Source organism: Eretmochelys imbricata, chromosome 6 (assembly GCF_965152235.1).
Source record: "Eretmochelys imbricata isolate rEreImb1 chromosome 6, rEreImb1.hap1, whole genome shotgun sequence".
NCBI classification, from domain to species: domain Eukaryota; kingdom Metazoa; phylum Chordata; order Testudines; family Cheloniidae; genus Eretmochelys; species Eretmochelys imbricata.
The window spans coordinates 16,019,859-16,035,750 of NC_135577.1; the positions used below are offsets into that span (position 1 = coordinate 16,019,859).

The window sequence follows — 15,892 nt, forward strand, 5'->3', positions numbered from 1 at the left end:
AACAGGGGACATCGGATAAGCTGATTTTCAGGACCAGTTCTGCTCAGATAAACTTGTTCAAACTGATAAGTTTTTATACACAGAGTAGCAAGGTCAGACCTGCCCAGTTCTAGGCCCCTTTGTTAGGGTTGTCACTGGCCTAAGGTGACTTTACTCCTAGTCACGTGAAAACCTCATCCCTCCCCTGGTGTTTGCTTTTCCCACAGGGTTAGGAGTGGATAGTGGTAAATGGAAAGTTAAATGCTGTTGTCTAATCTCATGGGATTTTCATTGTGATTTCAGGCAGAGCAGCTGCTCCTAGCATGTGGGCACATGGCCTGGTGCCCAAGTCCGTGGATGGCCTCCTGCCAGGAATAAGATGGCTGCAGTGTCAGGGCTAAGCAGCGAGGTCCCTCCACACATCCCAGCCATGGGGACTTGAACCCATGATCTGCTCCTGGTGCAGGTAATCACGCTCCAGTTTGGGGGCCAACCAGGATCTCCTTTTCTCTCCCCCTAAACCCTATGTCATGGTGAACTTACCCTCTACCCAATCAGGGCTGGACATCTCTTCCCTCTTCTCCTCCGCTGGTGGACTCCATAGCCCACCAATGCCTTAGTCCTGTCATTCCCAACCACAACTTACCATTTGCCCTCAGACTTGTTGAGGGCAGTCACATCACATTCATAGAATCATCGAAGATTAGGGTTGGAAGAGACTGCAGGAGGCCATCTAGTCCAACCCACTACTCAAAGCAGGACCAACCCCAACTAAATCATACCAGCCAGGGTTTTGTCAAGCCGGACCTTAAAAATCTCTATGGATGGAGATTCCACCACCTCCCTAACGCAATACTCCAGATGTGGTCTCACCTGTACCGAATAGAGGGGAATAGCACTTCCCTCGATATACTGGCAATGCTCCTACTAATGCAGCCCAATATGCCATTAGCTTTCTTGGCAACAAGGGCACACTGTTGATTTATATCCAGCTTCTAATCCACTGTAATCCCCAGGTCCTTTTCTGCAGAACTACCGGTTAGCTAGTCAGTCCCCAGCCTGTAGCAGTGCATGGGATTCTTCCGTCCTAAGTGCAGGACTCTGCACTTGTCCTTGTTGAACCTCATCAGATTTCTTTTGGCCCAATCCTCCAATTTGTCTAGGTCACTCTGGACCCTATTCCTACGCTCCAGCATATCTACCTCTCCCCACAGTTTCTTGTAATCTTCAAACTTGCTCAGGGTGCAATCCATCCCATCATCCAAATAATTAATGAAGATGTTGAACAAAACTGACCCCAGGGGCACTCCACTTGATACCAGCTGCCAACTAGATTCAGCCATTCATCTACCCACACCCAAACCGAGTCCTCACACCTGATCCTTTCCTTCCCTGACATGTGTCGCTAGGAAATTCACAAAGACCATCAGCATATTTCATCCACAGGGTTGATAAAGATTTTTTCTACTGAACTGAGTGAGCTGGACCAGTGCCATAAAGGTGAACGGCTCCATATCCTCTGAGTCAACCAGTTACTCAGACTGTAGCATGCCGTGCATCCTATTTCCCTGTCCACTAACTTCAGCTCCTTGCGCTGACCTGGGCTCAGATTCATACCAATGAGCTAGAGTTGTAAAGCTTCATATCTCAGTTCCCATAGAGACACCAGTTCCCACTACATGGCTATTTTATAACTGGGGGCCAAACTGGAACCAGTGACCTAGAGGTGAATACCTCTATATCCCATTCCAATTCCTCTGTGCCTCCTGTTTGCTCTTTAAAACAACCCAGCATCATTTCTTTTCAAAGCTTAGCCGGGAAACCTCCCCTAACTCTCACCCCTTCCCTCTAGAAGATGCCCCCATTTTCAGGTCACTGCCAAGTGAAGGTGGAGATCTGTGAACTTGGAGTGTTCTCCAGACCTTTCTTTCAAGGACATCTTGGACAATCTTACCAGGAAGGTTTGCATTTCTTATCAGGGTCACTAATGGGATAGGAAAGGCTCTGCACTATGTGCATATAAGGAGCAGCATCCCGGCGTCGCGCTGCATTTAGCGCTCACACTTTCCTTTCCCCACCAGTTTGGGTGTACAGGGACATCATGAAGTGGCTTCTGCTCCTCAGTCTGGTGGTGCTTTCTCAGTGCCGGGTGACAAAGTGAGTGCAGGGGGGAACAAGAAACATTGGGATTCTGAGCTCAGCTTTCTACAGAGCAATGTTCCCTTAGCAGCAGCAGAAGCTCCTACATCTTTCTCCTCAATACTTCATTCTTTAATAGGCAGCAGGTGGGAACTACCCCTTGGCTGTATGGCATAGCAGAGGTATGAGGAAGGATGGGCTTATGGTTACAATACTGGAACAGGATTTGGAAAATCTAGGTTCATTTCCAGCTCTACCACAGTCTCCCTGTGTGACCTAGTGACCGAGTCTCTCTGTGCCTCAGTTCTCTGGATAAAAATGAACATATGTCCTTTGTCCACCTTGTCTATTTCATCAGTAAGATCTATAGGACAGGGGGACTGTCTTATACAATGTATTAGTAAAGCTCCCAGCATACTAGGCCCTCTCAGTGCTAGTTACACATGGGCCAGGAGTTTCCAAGCGTCCTACGGGAATTATATGCCCAACTCACACTGACTTTTAGTGCACTGGTCACCCAGCTCACCTAAACCCTGTGCTAATCCCAGCTATAAAAAGGGGTCTCCGTGCAGTGTAAGAGTCGGACTGCACGGTATTCCCTGAACACAAGGCTTGTCTTTTGTTTATTTCTTATTGATCAGTCTCTCTCCCCACCCTTGTTGATTAGGGTCTCCCTGAAGAAGGGGAAATCCCTAAGGCAGAACCTTAAGGAACATGGCTTGCTGGAGAATTTGCCTGGTGCCCTGAACTCAAGGCTTCCAACCAAGCACATACCTTGCTGCTGCCAAGAACCTTCCCCAGCCCCCATGCTGGGGCATCCAGCCCCCAGCTGCGATTGGATGGCATTAAGAAGAGCACTGGGAATAGAACTCCCAGGTCTGCTGGCTCCCCGCTTCCAATACACTGAGATTGATGGAAACTGGGGATAAACAACTCGGTGCATCAGATGCCAGCAGGTCCTAGGTGCCATGCTGGGCAAAGTGATGGCTGAGAAACAGCAGCTCAGGCTGAGCCTTTAGCAAGGCCACCGTAGCCCAGATCCTCAACTGCTGTAAATCAGCTGGTGGAACTATGCCGGTTTACACCAGCTGAGGATCTAGCCCTTGGATGGCAATGGTTCCCTCTCTTTAGAATCATAGAATATCAAGGTTGGAAGGGACCTCAGGAGGTCATCTAGTGCAACCCCCTGCTCAAAGCAGGACCAATCCCCAATTATTGCCCCAGATCCCTAAATGGCCCCCTCAAGGATTGAACTCACAACCCTGGGTTTAGCACGCCAATGCTCAAACCACTGAGCTATCCCTCCGCAAAACAGGCTGTTTGTTACCATGTCAGCTGATTGATGAGCTGCCAGCCCCAACCCAAGCACTAGCCTTTAACCTATCAGTCACCCATCCAGCTACAGACCAAGCCTTGCATTGCTTAGCTGCATGAAATCAGAGGCAATCACCTCCTTGCCTTGACACGCCATCTGGGTGGTTTGATTGAAATCAGAGAGATTTAAATCAGCAATGAGGAAACCTTGATTGAAATCACTGATTTTAATCTTGCTTTGCATTTGTACTTTTTAATTATTTTCCTGCAGGAAGTTGTTTTTTGTTGGTAACCATTAAAACACCTTGATTTGCAACTAATTATAGCTTTTACCCTAAAATTGATACTTCCTCTTTCTAATCAGGAAGAGAATAAATCTGTACATAATGAGTGTAACCACTTATAGACCTTAACATACATTTATTTGTACATTTTTTAATTATGAGAAAATGGTGAAGGATGCATTTTTCATTTTGCTAGCTGACTAATCTTGTTACTTGAAGTATGTGTTCACCTTTACATGGTAATTGGAATTTGATTAAAAATGAAAAAAGAAAAGCTTTTAAAAATTATTAGTAAAGTAAAACGACCTTAAATGTGCTGGATAGCTAAGAAAAAAAGTTTATTAAAACAATTTGCATTTAAAACTAACAATGTATTAAACAAAGGAAGTGTTATCAATAAGGCCATTGTGGAGAAACTAAATGAATTCTTTGCATCAGTCTTCACAGCTGAGGATGTGAGGGTGATTCCCAGACCCGAGCCATTCTTTTTAGGTGACAGATCTGAGGAACTGTCCCAGATTGAGGTATCATTAGAGGAGATCTTGGAACAAATTGATAAATTAAACAGCAATAAGTCACCAGGACCAGATGGTATTCACCCAAGAGTTCTGAAGGAGCTCAAATGTGAAATTGCAGAACTACTAACTGTAGTCTGTAACCTATCATTTAAATCAGCTTCTGTACCAGATCACTGGAGGATAGCTAATGTGACACCAATTTTTAAAAAGAGTTCCAGAGGTGATCCCAGCAATTACAGGCCTATAAGCCTGACTTCAGTACTGGGCAAACTGGTTGAAACGATAATAAAGAACAATATTGTCAGACATAGATGTACATAATTTATTGAGGAAGAGTCAACATGGTATTAGGAAAGGGAAACCATGCCACACCAATCTACTAGAATTCTTTGAGGGGATCAACAAGCATGTGGACCAAGGGGATCCAGTGGATATAATATACCAAGATTTTCAGAAAGCCTTTCTTTCTGAAGGTTCCTCAGCACAGGCTCTTTCGCAAAGGAAGCTGCCACGGGATAAAAGGGAAGGTACTCTCATGGATTGGTAACTGGTTAAAAGATAGGAAACAAAGGGTAGGTATAAATGGTCAGTTTTCAGAATGGAGAGAGGTAAAAAGTGGTGTCCCCAAGGGGTCTGTTCCGGGACCAGTCCTATTCAACATATTCAAAAATGATCTGGAAAAAGGGGTAAACAGTGAGGTGGCAAAATTTGCAGATGATACAAAACTATTAAAGATAGTTAAGACGCAGGCAGACTGCGAAGAGCTACAAAAGGATCTCTTAAAACTGGGTGACTGGGCAGCAAAATGGCAGATGAAATTTAATGTTGATAAATGCAAAGTAATGGCACATTGGAAAGCATGATGCCAACTATACATATAAAATGATGGGGTCTAAATTAGCTGTTACCACTCAAGAAAGAGATCTTGGAGTCATTGTGGATAGTTCTCTGAAAACATCCACTCAATGTGCAGTGGCAGTCAAAAAAGTAACCAGAATGCTGGGAATAATTAAGAAAGGGATAGATAATAGGACAGAAAATATCACGTTGCCGCTATATAAATCCATGGTACGCCCACATCTTGAATACTGTGTGCAGATGTGGTCGCCCCATCTCAAAAAAGATATATTGGAATTGCAAAAGGTTCAGAAAAGGGCAACAAAAATGATCAGGGGTATGGAACAGCTTCCGTATGAGGAGAGATTAATAAGACTGGGACTTTTCAGCTTGGAAAAGAGACAGCTATGGGGAGATATGATTGAGATCTATAAAATCATGACTGGTGTAGAGAAAGGAGATAAGGAAGTGTTGTTTACTACTCATAACACAAGAACTAGGGGTCACCAAATGGAATTAATAGGCAGCAGGTTTAAAACAAATAAAAGGAAGTATTTCTTCACACAATGTACAGTGAACCTGTGGAACTCCTTGACAGAGGATGTTCTGAAGGCCAAGACCATAACAGGGTTCAAAAAAGAACTAGATAAATTCATGGAGGATAGGTCCATCACTAGCTATAAGCCAGGATGGGCAGAAATGGTGTCCCTAGCCTCTGTTGGCCAGAAGCTGGGAATGAGCGACAGGGAATGGATCACTTGATGATTACCTGTTCTGTTCATTCCCTCTGGGGCACCTGGCACTGGCCACTATCGGAATACAGGATACTGGGCTAGATGGACCCTTGGTCTGACCCAGTAGGGCTATTCTTATATTCTTATGTGTAGTCAGTGAATTGAACTGATTGTTTCTGGTCACCATGTCGTTCCAAGATTTTAGATTTCATCCTCTCATACTTACTTTTTATTCAGAGATTGGGAAAGGAAAACAAGCTGTCTTGCTTTTATAACTCCCAGTCAATTTCTTAAGTTAGAATGAACTAGTCAGTGAACTGAACTAGCTGTATGAACTGACATGAAGAAAATATTCTCTCTGTACCTGCGGAAGAGGCTACTGCTGTAAAAAGCTGGTTTAGCGCTTCAACCAAGTCCAGTTCCAGCTGCTGAGCCAGTGAAATCCACCAGTTCAGTGGTCTATCTTTAAAACTTCAGCAACAAATATGCACTACTTAATAGTAATTTTTATTTAATTTAACTGATTTTAATAGATTTTAGTAAGTTTAGACTTGCACATATGTTGTCATAATTTAAACTTTAATTTTAAATTATTATTTTTAAAAGAAAAATGTATTTACATTGTTTAAAATCAGATTTTTTAAATTAAAAAAATCATTAGTTTCCAGCTACTGATACTATAGGTTTCCTTCCATTGTCTGTGGATTGTCCAGTTGTACAGTGTCAGAGGAGGGGGATGGTTTCCAGGAAGCCCAGGAGCTAGATTCACAATGGGACCTAGGCATTGCAATGCTGAGCACTGCAGTGCATAAGCACCCTCCCCCCACCAAAGAATTCACAGCCTCACTAGTCTCCCATACAACACATGGGGAAAGTTACAAGTGTCGGTCTGTGACCATTTGACTCTTCTGTACTTGCAGAAGACCACAATGGCTTCAACCCATCAGACTCCTCCACCTACGAGGCCACCAGTGAGGACATCTCCAACCAGTATGGCACCGGCAGCATGACTGGAATCCTGGGCTACGACACCGTCCAGGTAAATCACAAGAAAGGATCAAAGCCCCTGGAGCAGAGAAGGGAAATGATTAGGAATTCGAAGGACAGGATGCATCTGCAAAGCTAAAGCAGGAACTCCACTGGCTGTGAACTGGGAGACAGGAATAGAGAAAGGGAAGAGAAGAGACAATGAAGCCAATCATGGGGGAGAGAGCACAGTTCAGGGCATGGTAGCCTCTGAGAACTTGCACGCTGTAAAGACCCTCTGGTAGACTTGGCAGCTTCTCCCAGGGTGTAGGGTGTGTCTGATTGTCCCCATCCCTCCTCTAAGGTTGGAGGCATTGTGGACACCAATCAAATCTTTGCCCTGAGGGAGACCAAGCTCGGCTCCTTCCTCTACTACTCCCCCTTTGATGGGATCCTGGGTCTGGCCTTCCCCGGCAGCTCCTCCTCTGGAGCCACCCCCATCTTTGACAACATGATGAACGAGGGTTTGGTGTCCCAGTACCTCTTCTCCGTCTACCTGAGCTCGTAAATCAGGGCTGGAAACAGCCCATCTGCTGCAGTGAGATTCAGCACCTCTCACATTCAGTGAGCCCTGCAATGTTTGCATCAGAATTCCCAAAACACAGCGATCTCGGGTGGAACAAGGCAGCCATTCCATGCTGGTGATGTACATTTTGGGAGCAGAAGTGAACACTAGTGCCTCTAACGATTACATTAAAGCATCAGGGCCCTCTCTACACCCACTGCAGGTCATCAGTATTAGACTGACTCCTGGGGGGGAAGTGCCCCACGTCATCCACATGACTCCCTGGCTTATCACCTTCTAGCACCAGACTGCTCAGTACTGACTCAGACGGAACAGCAGCACCTGCCACCACTGCCTCAAACACCTGGGCCTTTCCTTGGAGGTGTCCCATCCAATTTTAGGGCAGGCCCAGCCCTGCTTAGCTTTTGAGACCTGGCAAGAGACAGTTATCAAAGTAGGGGTAGATGTGCCCCGCCCAGACAACCGTCATGTCCTTTCTCCACTACTAGACACTGATGTGCCCAGCTCTGACTGTATCCCAGCACTGCCCAGCTGTGGCTTTCTCTAATAGGGAAGGGTTCAAAAAGGAACTAGATAAGTTCATGGAGGATAGGTCCATCACTGGCTATTAGCCAGGATGGGCAGGGATGGTTTGTTTTTGGTTTTTTTCCATAGATATTTAGGTCAGAAGGGACCATTATGATCATCTAGTCTGACCTCCTGCACAACGCAGGACACAGAATTTCACCCACCACTCCTCCTCTCACCTATGTCTGAGTTACTGAAGTCCTCAAATCGTGGTTTAAAGACTTCAAGGAGCAGAGAATCCTCCAGCAAGTGCCCCATGCTGCCCAATGTTACAGAGGAAGGTGAAAAACCTCCAGGGCCTCTTCCAATCTGCCCTGGAGGAAAATTCCTTCCCGACCCCACATATGGCGATCAGCTAAACCCTGAGCATATGGGCAAGATTCACCAGCCAGATATTACAGAAAATTCTTTCCTGGGTAACTCAGATCCCACCCCATCTAATATCCCATCACAGGCCATTGGGCCTATTTACCATGAATATTTAATTACCAAAACCATGTTATCCCATCATACCATCTCCTCCATAAACTTATTGAGTTTAATCTTAAAGCCAGATAGGTCTTTTGCCCCCACTGCTTCCCTTGGAAGGCTGTTCCAAAACTTCACTCCTCTGATGATTAGAAACCTTCGTCTAATTTCAAGTCTAAACTTCCCAATGACCAGTTTATATCCATTTGTTCTTGTGTCCACATTGGTACTGAGCTTAAATAATTCCTCTCCCTCTCTGGTATTTATCCCTCTGATATATTTATAGAGAGCAATCATATCTCCCCTCAACCTTCTTTTAGTTAGGCTAAATAAGCCAACTTCTTCCGTTACTTCTAATTGATGCGTCCCCAGCTTATAAGTAAAATTCTTGTTATTAATCCCTAAATGAACTTTACTTATAAGCTGGGGACGCATCAATTAGAAGTAACGGAGGAGGAGAAGAACCTTGGAGTATTGGTTGATCATAGGATGACTATGAGCCGCCAATGTGATATGGCCATGAAAAAAGCTAATGCAGTCTTGGGATGCATCAGGAGAGGTATTTCCAGTAGGGATAAGGAGGTTTTAGTACCGTTATACAAGGCACTGGTGAGACCTCACCTTACACTTCTCACTATTAAATTTCATCCTATTACTAGGACTCCAGTTTACAAGGTCATCCAGATCCTCCTGTAGGATATCCCTGTCCTTCTCTAAATTGGCAATACCTCACAGCTTTGTATCATCCGCACACTTTATTAGCACACTCCCACTTTTTGTGCCGAGGTCAGTAATGAAAAGATTAAATAAGATTGTTCCCAAAACCGATCCTTGAGGAACTCCACTGGTAACCTCCCTCCAGCCTGACAGATCACCTTTCAGTAGGACCCGTTGTAGTCTCCCCTTTAACCAATTCCTTATCCACCTTTCAATTTTCATATTGATCCCCATCTTTTCCAATTTAACTAATAATTCCCCATGTGGCACGGTATCAAACACCTTACTGAAATCTAGGTAAATTAGATCCACTGCATTTCCTTTGTCTAAAAAATCTGTTACTTTCTCAAAGAAGGAGATCAGGTTGGTTTGGCACGATCTACCTTTTGTAAAACCATGTTGTATTTTGTCCCATTTACCATTGACTTCAATGTCCTTAACTGCCTTCTCCTTCAAATTTTTTTCCAAGACCTTGCATACTACAGATGTCAAACTAACAGGCCTATAGTTACCCGGATCACTTTTTTTCCCTTTCTTAAAAACAGGAACTGTGTTAGCAATTCTCCAATCATACGGTACAACCCCTGAGTTTACAGATTCATTAAAAATTCTTGCTAATGGGCTTGCAATTTCATGTGCCAATTCCTTTAATATTCGTGGATGAAGATTATCTGGGCCCCCCGATTTAGTCCCATTAAGCTGTTTGAGTTTCACTTCTACCTCAGATATGGTAATATCTACTTCCATATCCTCATTCCCATTTGTCATGCTACCATTATCCCTAAGATCCTCTTTAGTCTTATTAAAGACTGAGGCAAAGTATTTGTTTAGATATTGGGCCATGCCTAGATTATCCTTGACCTCCACGCTATCCTCAGTGTTTAGCGGTCCCACTTCTTCTTTCTTTGTTTTCTTATTTATAAGGCTATAGAACCTTTTACTATTGGTTTTAATTCCCTTTGCAAGGTCCAACTCTACTTGGCTTTTAGCCTGTCTCACTTTATCTCTACATGTTCTGACCTCAATAAGGTAGCTTTCCTTGCTGATCCCTCCCTTCTTCCACTCCCTGTATGCTTTCTGCTTTTTCTTAATCACCTCTCTGAGATGCTTGCTCATCCAGCTTGGTCTACAACTCCTGCCTATGAATTTTTTCCCCTTTCTTGGGATGGTGTCCTTAGCCTCTGTTTGCCAGAAGCTGGGAATGGCGACAGTGGATGGATGACTTGTTGATTCAGTTCTGTTCATTTCCTTTGGGGCACTTGGCATTGGCCACTGTCGAACGACAGAATACTGGGCTAGATGGACCTTTGTAATGACCCAGTATGGCCATTATTATATTCAGACAGAGCGTTTGCTATTGACTTGCCAGTCAGCCATTCATGCATCTGCTTTGACTCTCCTCTCTCCTTTCTCTAGGGACGACCAGAGCGGGAGGTTTGTGATGTTCGGCGGCATCGACTCATCTTACTACTCTGGGAACCTTAACTAGATCCCTCTCTCTGCTGAGACTTACTGGCAAATCACCATGGACAGGTATCTCCCACCCCTTGGTCCCTCCTCTTTATTGGCCAGCTTGTGGAGACAGGCAAAAGAAGATGCATGCAGGAGCCTGGGGAAGCTCAAATTACAGAGTCTAGAAAAGACAAGAGACACAGGAGTCAGAATCACACCTTCCTTGGAGCTATAGCAAAGGGGCTCACCAGTGAGAAGGTTAGATCAGTGGTTCTCCACCTTGTCCACACCAGGAACCCTCATCTGGCCCGCTCTGCTTAGCAATAAAGTACAGGGCAGGGTGGGCACAACCCCTTGACCTCTGATTGTGACCCCCAGGCTAGATCGGTCACAGTCCCAGAAGGTTGTAGGACGATGAGCGATGGGCAATAGCCAAGGAGGTTGAGGCTGAAACATCAGGGGAAAGTTCTTGGCAGTTGTAGCAAGGGGGGTGGGGAGGCAGGGTGAGAGGCAGCTCCACCCTGCAGGCCTCTCGCTGCTGGCTCATGGGCTGAGTGGGAATGAAATCGGGAGTGTGACTGGAAACGTTCCCCCGACTCTCTCTCTTGCAGCGTCACCATGAACGGAGAGACCATCACTTGCTCTGGTGGCTGCCGGGCTGTCATTGACACTGGCACTTCTCTGCTAGCTGGGCCCCCTTCTGGCATCTCCAACATCAACTCCTACATCGGCACCAGCGATGGCACGGTAAGGGCAGGGAGAGGGAGAGATGCTTCTAGAGGTGTCTGCTACACACGGATGTGATGCTCCATCTCTCTCATTGGAGAACCTAATGCCCGAGACGTGTCTAACCTTCCCTCCGTGTGTTGCCTCCCTCCCTGCAGATCAGCTGCAGTGCCATGAGCAGCCTGCCCAACATCGTCTTCACCATCAACGGCATCGAGTTCCCTGTGCCCCCCAGTGCCTACATCACTGATGTGAGCGTCCTGCTGAGAATGCCGCCTCGGGGCCTCTTAGCGAAGGCTTGTGCCTGAGGCCATTGCACTGAGCATGCTGGCAATTGCCCCCTACACAGCCGGCATGGGCCTGCAGGAGCATCACTGAGATGCAGCTCAGAGCCTGTCCTCAGTATGAGAGTGGGGCGGCAGAGAGCTCTTCCCACAAATGGATCCAGAAGGAGGGACGGTCAAGGTCAAGGCAGGCCCACAGTGAAAGTGACATACCGTAAGAGCAGCGAGGCGGCCTGCAGAGCTGGCCACCGTAGGAGATCACCAGGGCAGGGGCCTTACGGGGCTAGGAGAGAATTAAATGAGCAGCTACCCAAGCTGGGAGGCTAGATCAAGAGAGATCGCTGCCTCGTGCTCCAGGGCACGGGCATCTGGGCATCAGGAAGGATGTTCCTTCCCCATGATAAAGGTTTGCTTCCCTCTGGGGAGGAACAGCTAAACTGCTTTAACAGCACACAGCAACACCAGCTGGTAGGTGGGACAAGCAGTGGGGAAGCCCAAATCCACTTATAATCACAGCAGGATTTCTGGTGGCAGAATGTAATCGCTCCCTTTGGAATCTGGCCAGGAGTCTGGAGAGAGCGTGCTTTGCCTCCTCAAGGGATAAAAAGAAGTGATCAGGGCCTTGCTTTTCTTCCCACTTCACAGGCTGCACCCCTTAGCCTCAGGCTGAAGCACTGGGACTGTACTGAGGCCCAGATCCACAAAGGTACCTCAATGGGAGTTATGCCCCTAAATACCTGTGAGCATCCAGGCCTCACTCACCAACCCCGCTGCTTGCATCCCCAAGCTGTCCCTTAAAGTCTCCAAGCCAAGGCCTGACCCAGGCTAACGCTGCTTAGCTTGGGAGCAGTGGTGAGATTCCATCCCAAGATGGTGCAGGTGCAGGCATGTGCACTTCCTGCAGGATAATAACTCAAGGGGTCATTAAAGTTCCAGCCCAATAACCCATGTCCCATTTTACCCTAGTGCAGAACTCAGGCTCTTGATCTCCCAGTTTTGACGGCATCGACCTCCCCACCACCTCTGGAGACCTCTGGATCCTCGGAGATGTCTTCATCCGCCAGTACTACGTTGTCTTCGACAGGGCCAACAACTAGGTGGGCCTGGCCCCCGTGGCATGAACACAGCACCATCCCCGGGACACTGCCATGGAACCCTGACCCCGGAGAGTATCTGTTTCTCCAGAGCCCCAACAATGCGAGTCAGTCTAGTGACCCTTATTGCTGCTGGGACCTTAATGGACACACACTATTCCCCACCCCAAACTCACCCTCTCGTCTCTAATCTTACCAACAGTAGAATAAAGGACTATAAGAGCATTGTAGTGAATTGTTTCTCTCTGGTGGGCGGGGTGACCCACATTCCACCAATGAGGCAGGAAGGGAACATTCTCATATCTTCTGCTGTGGCCCCCAATCACAATCTGCAGCCTCCTGATATGCCAGCCCTGAGCTCCCTCCACATGCAGCTCTCCCAATGTCCCTTCAACCTGACCCCAGCCTCTTGCTTTTCCAGCCCTGGCTCCCCACACACAGCTCTGCTGATGCCCCCTTACAATGACCTGCAGCTCCCACACTGCAATTCCATTCTTGTCCCACCCCATCCCCCACTATGCTAATGCCCCTCACTCCTGACCTGTTTGTTTTGTTACTTTCAACAGTATCTCATGAGATGGGCTTGGGGGCTGTCCATAAATTACATAACACAGCCATTTGGGGTGACAGGTACCACTGGAACTGGGGACCACTGAATCCTTTGACTCACCAGCCTGGGTTCCCTCTCACACTTTGCTGTGACAAGCTGCAGACCCGCTCCCAGTCCTACACTTCCACCAGCATTCACACAGGCGGGGACACACCCAGCTGCAGTTACATGCAGGCTTTCTGACCCGCCACTACATGAACCCACAGCTAGGATTTGCTGTGGGGCCAGGAGATGACCCAGTCCTTAGGCCAGCACAGAGGAAAGCCAGGGCCAGCATGAGGGCTGGGTCTATGAGGGGGCGGGGTCACATTCCGAGGTGTTGTTAGAGATGGGGCCAGACCTAGGAGAGAGCAAGGACAGATTTCACTTCACTGGAGAAACTCAGGAATAGCCAGACTGGATCAGAGGTGAGGTCCATTTGCCCAGTGTCCTGTCTTCTGGCACCAGCTGCTTGGAAGGAAACCCCAGAATGAAGAATTAGGAAATAACTACCCATGGCCTAAAGCAGGGGCAGCCAGAGTCCCATTTCCCAGCCACCAAGCAAGGGGCAAGGAGCGGCTCAAGCAAGGCACCCAGGGAAGGGCCGCAGCCCAGGGATCTCACAAACCACAACGATCAATGTAAATCGCCTGGTCCAAGGACCTTCACCCAGCTCTGCACAGAGGAGTTTTCTAAGCACATGGCTTGGCAGAGAAGCCAGTTTGGGAAGGTGCAACATGGTTTAGACCAGAACTGGTTCCACTCACTAACAGGCAGAGACCTTGGGAAAAGACCATTGTGCATCTTTCCGGGCAAGTCTGTTTAGCCCCTTTGGAAAGAGTCATAGTCTCTGTGTTGTCCCCAGACATGTAAACTCAAGGAAATTGGCCAGTACTCAGATACAACAAACGAGGCTGGAGGGAGAGAGCGGGGGTTAAGGCTGAGTCCTTATGACAGTGACACAGAGGAAGGGGAAGGGTCTGGTTCCCAGCTGTTCTAACAGGGCAGGGCTCACAGGGAATAGTAACATTAGGTTCAAACGCTGACGGCCTGTTTTGGTTTATGAGGCCTTCTATGCTTAGAGGAGTGAATACAAACTGCAGTGTAAGAAAGACAATCCTCTGGCTTCTCCGACTCTGGCCTATGGCGAAGGCATTGGATTGAGACCTAGGTTCAATCCCAGTCTGTGCTACAGACCTTGGGCAAGTCACTTTCCCTCTTTGTGCCTCAGTTCCCCACCTGTACAATGGGGATAATGATCCTCTCTTTGTCTGTTCAGCTTGGAAGCTCTCCAATGCAGGGGCTGTCTAGCACCTAGCAAAATGGGATCTTGACTATGGCCTCTGGCACTACTCCCATCCATGCAGAGCATTCCCCACTAGATGGCAGGAAGCAGCCAAATCTCCCTCCCAGACCAGGGAGGCCAGCATACCAGCCACAGCCCGCCACCCACACCAAGAGAAGGGGTAAATCAGGAAGCTGCCAGAGCTACCAGGACACCTAACAAGAGCCAGCCAGGAGCATGGCACTTCCTAAAGTTTGTTCCATGCTGTAGCCTTGTCAGGTTGCAGGTCTGATAATCATAATATTTGCTGCTGTTTCTGTAGATGAGCTCATGCATATTCATCAAATATTTAGATCAGGGCACTGAGTCACTGGAATAGAATCTCCATGATTTCTAGACCTTCAGCCTGAACAGGGCCACCTGTGGGAGGCGATATGGTACACACAGCATCACCCAGACAGGGAGCTGAAGGGAAGGGGCATCAGGGATAGATTCCTTATTCTGAATTGAAGGTCCCAGGACAGAGAAGACCTCTATCCCCAGGTCCAATAATCTGTTCCAGCCCTGACCTGGAAGGGTTACCTCAAAAGGTGGGAGAAAAGAGAGGATTGGATCTCTGGTTTGTCTAATGAGATAAAGGGGCACAATTAGTGCCCCTTATGATTAATTTGTCTGACAATGTGGGCCCCTGTCCCACCAGGGTCTGGGCGTGAGACCTCTCCCCTCCCCACTCATCTGACATGGAGTCACCAAAACATCCATCCCTTCACTTGGTCCCAGACTGTACCCAGGAGACTAGAGCTGGAAGCCTATGCTAATCCCAATAAAAAGCCCTGGTTGGTGGGCCAAGGAACGTGGCGTACAAGACCATGGCAGCAAAAGCAGGAGGTTATCATGTCACTCTCTCACTGCTGGGGCCCTGCATTCAAATCCCATGCTATGCCACAAACCACACTGAGCTGGGGTTGGGTCATCACAGAGCTGCCATCCTCCACTTATACCACTAGTAGAATTCATTGTAGAGTGCAACACTACTGGTTATGATCAGCACCTTTGGTCAGAAGAGGTTACGGTATGGAACAGGAAGGGGAGCTGCTGGTCAGGAATGAGGAGCAAATGTGTGTGTGTCAGGCCCAAGGGCTGGAATAGCAGGGGGGCCTGTGAGTCAAGCTGAAGGGGCATCAGCAGAGCTGCTTGGAGACCCAGGACAGGAATAGCAGGGGGTTCTGTGGGGCAGGAGTCCCCGTGTATCCTGTGTGCTTGCATTGCCTTCTGGGTGGGACTCTTCATGCCAGCAGACTTGCTGGAGGCAGGCAGAGTGACTACGCTGGATAGGCCGGAATCACCCTGAAA

At 47.5% G+C, this 15,892-nt stretch overlaps 1 pseudogene across 1 annotated transcript in view; it reads left to right on the forward strand.

The window, feature by feature from the left end:
- Positions 1 to 12,692, forward strand: part of LOC144266484 (pepsin A-like) — a 39,398-nt pseudogene extending 26,706 nt beyond the window's left edge. The window contains exons 3-8 of the transcript XR_013346481.1: positions 6,726 to 6,844; positions 7,136 to 7,335; positions 10,526 to 10,642; positions 11,173 to 11,308; positions 11,446 to 11,538; positions 12,543 to 12,692. The product of XR_013346481.1 is annotated as a pepsin A-like (transcript). The remainder of the gene's footprint in view (positions 1 to 6,725; positions 6,845 to 7,135; positions 7,336 to 10,525; positions 10,643 to 11,172; positions 11,309 to 11,445; positions 11,539 to 12,542) is intronic.
- The last annotated feature ends 3,200 nt before the right edge of the window (positions 12,693 to 15,892 follow it).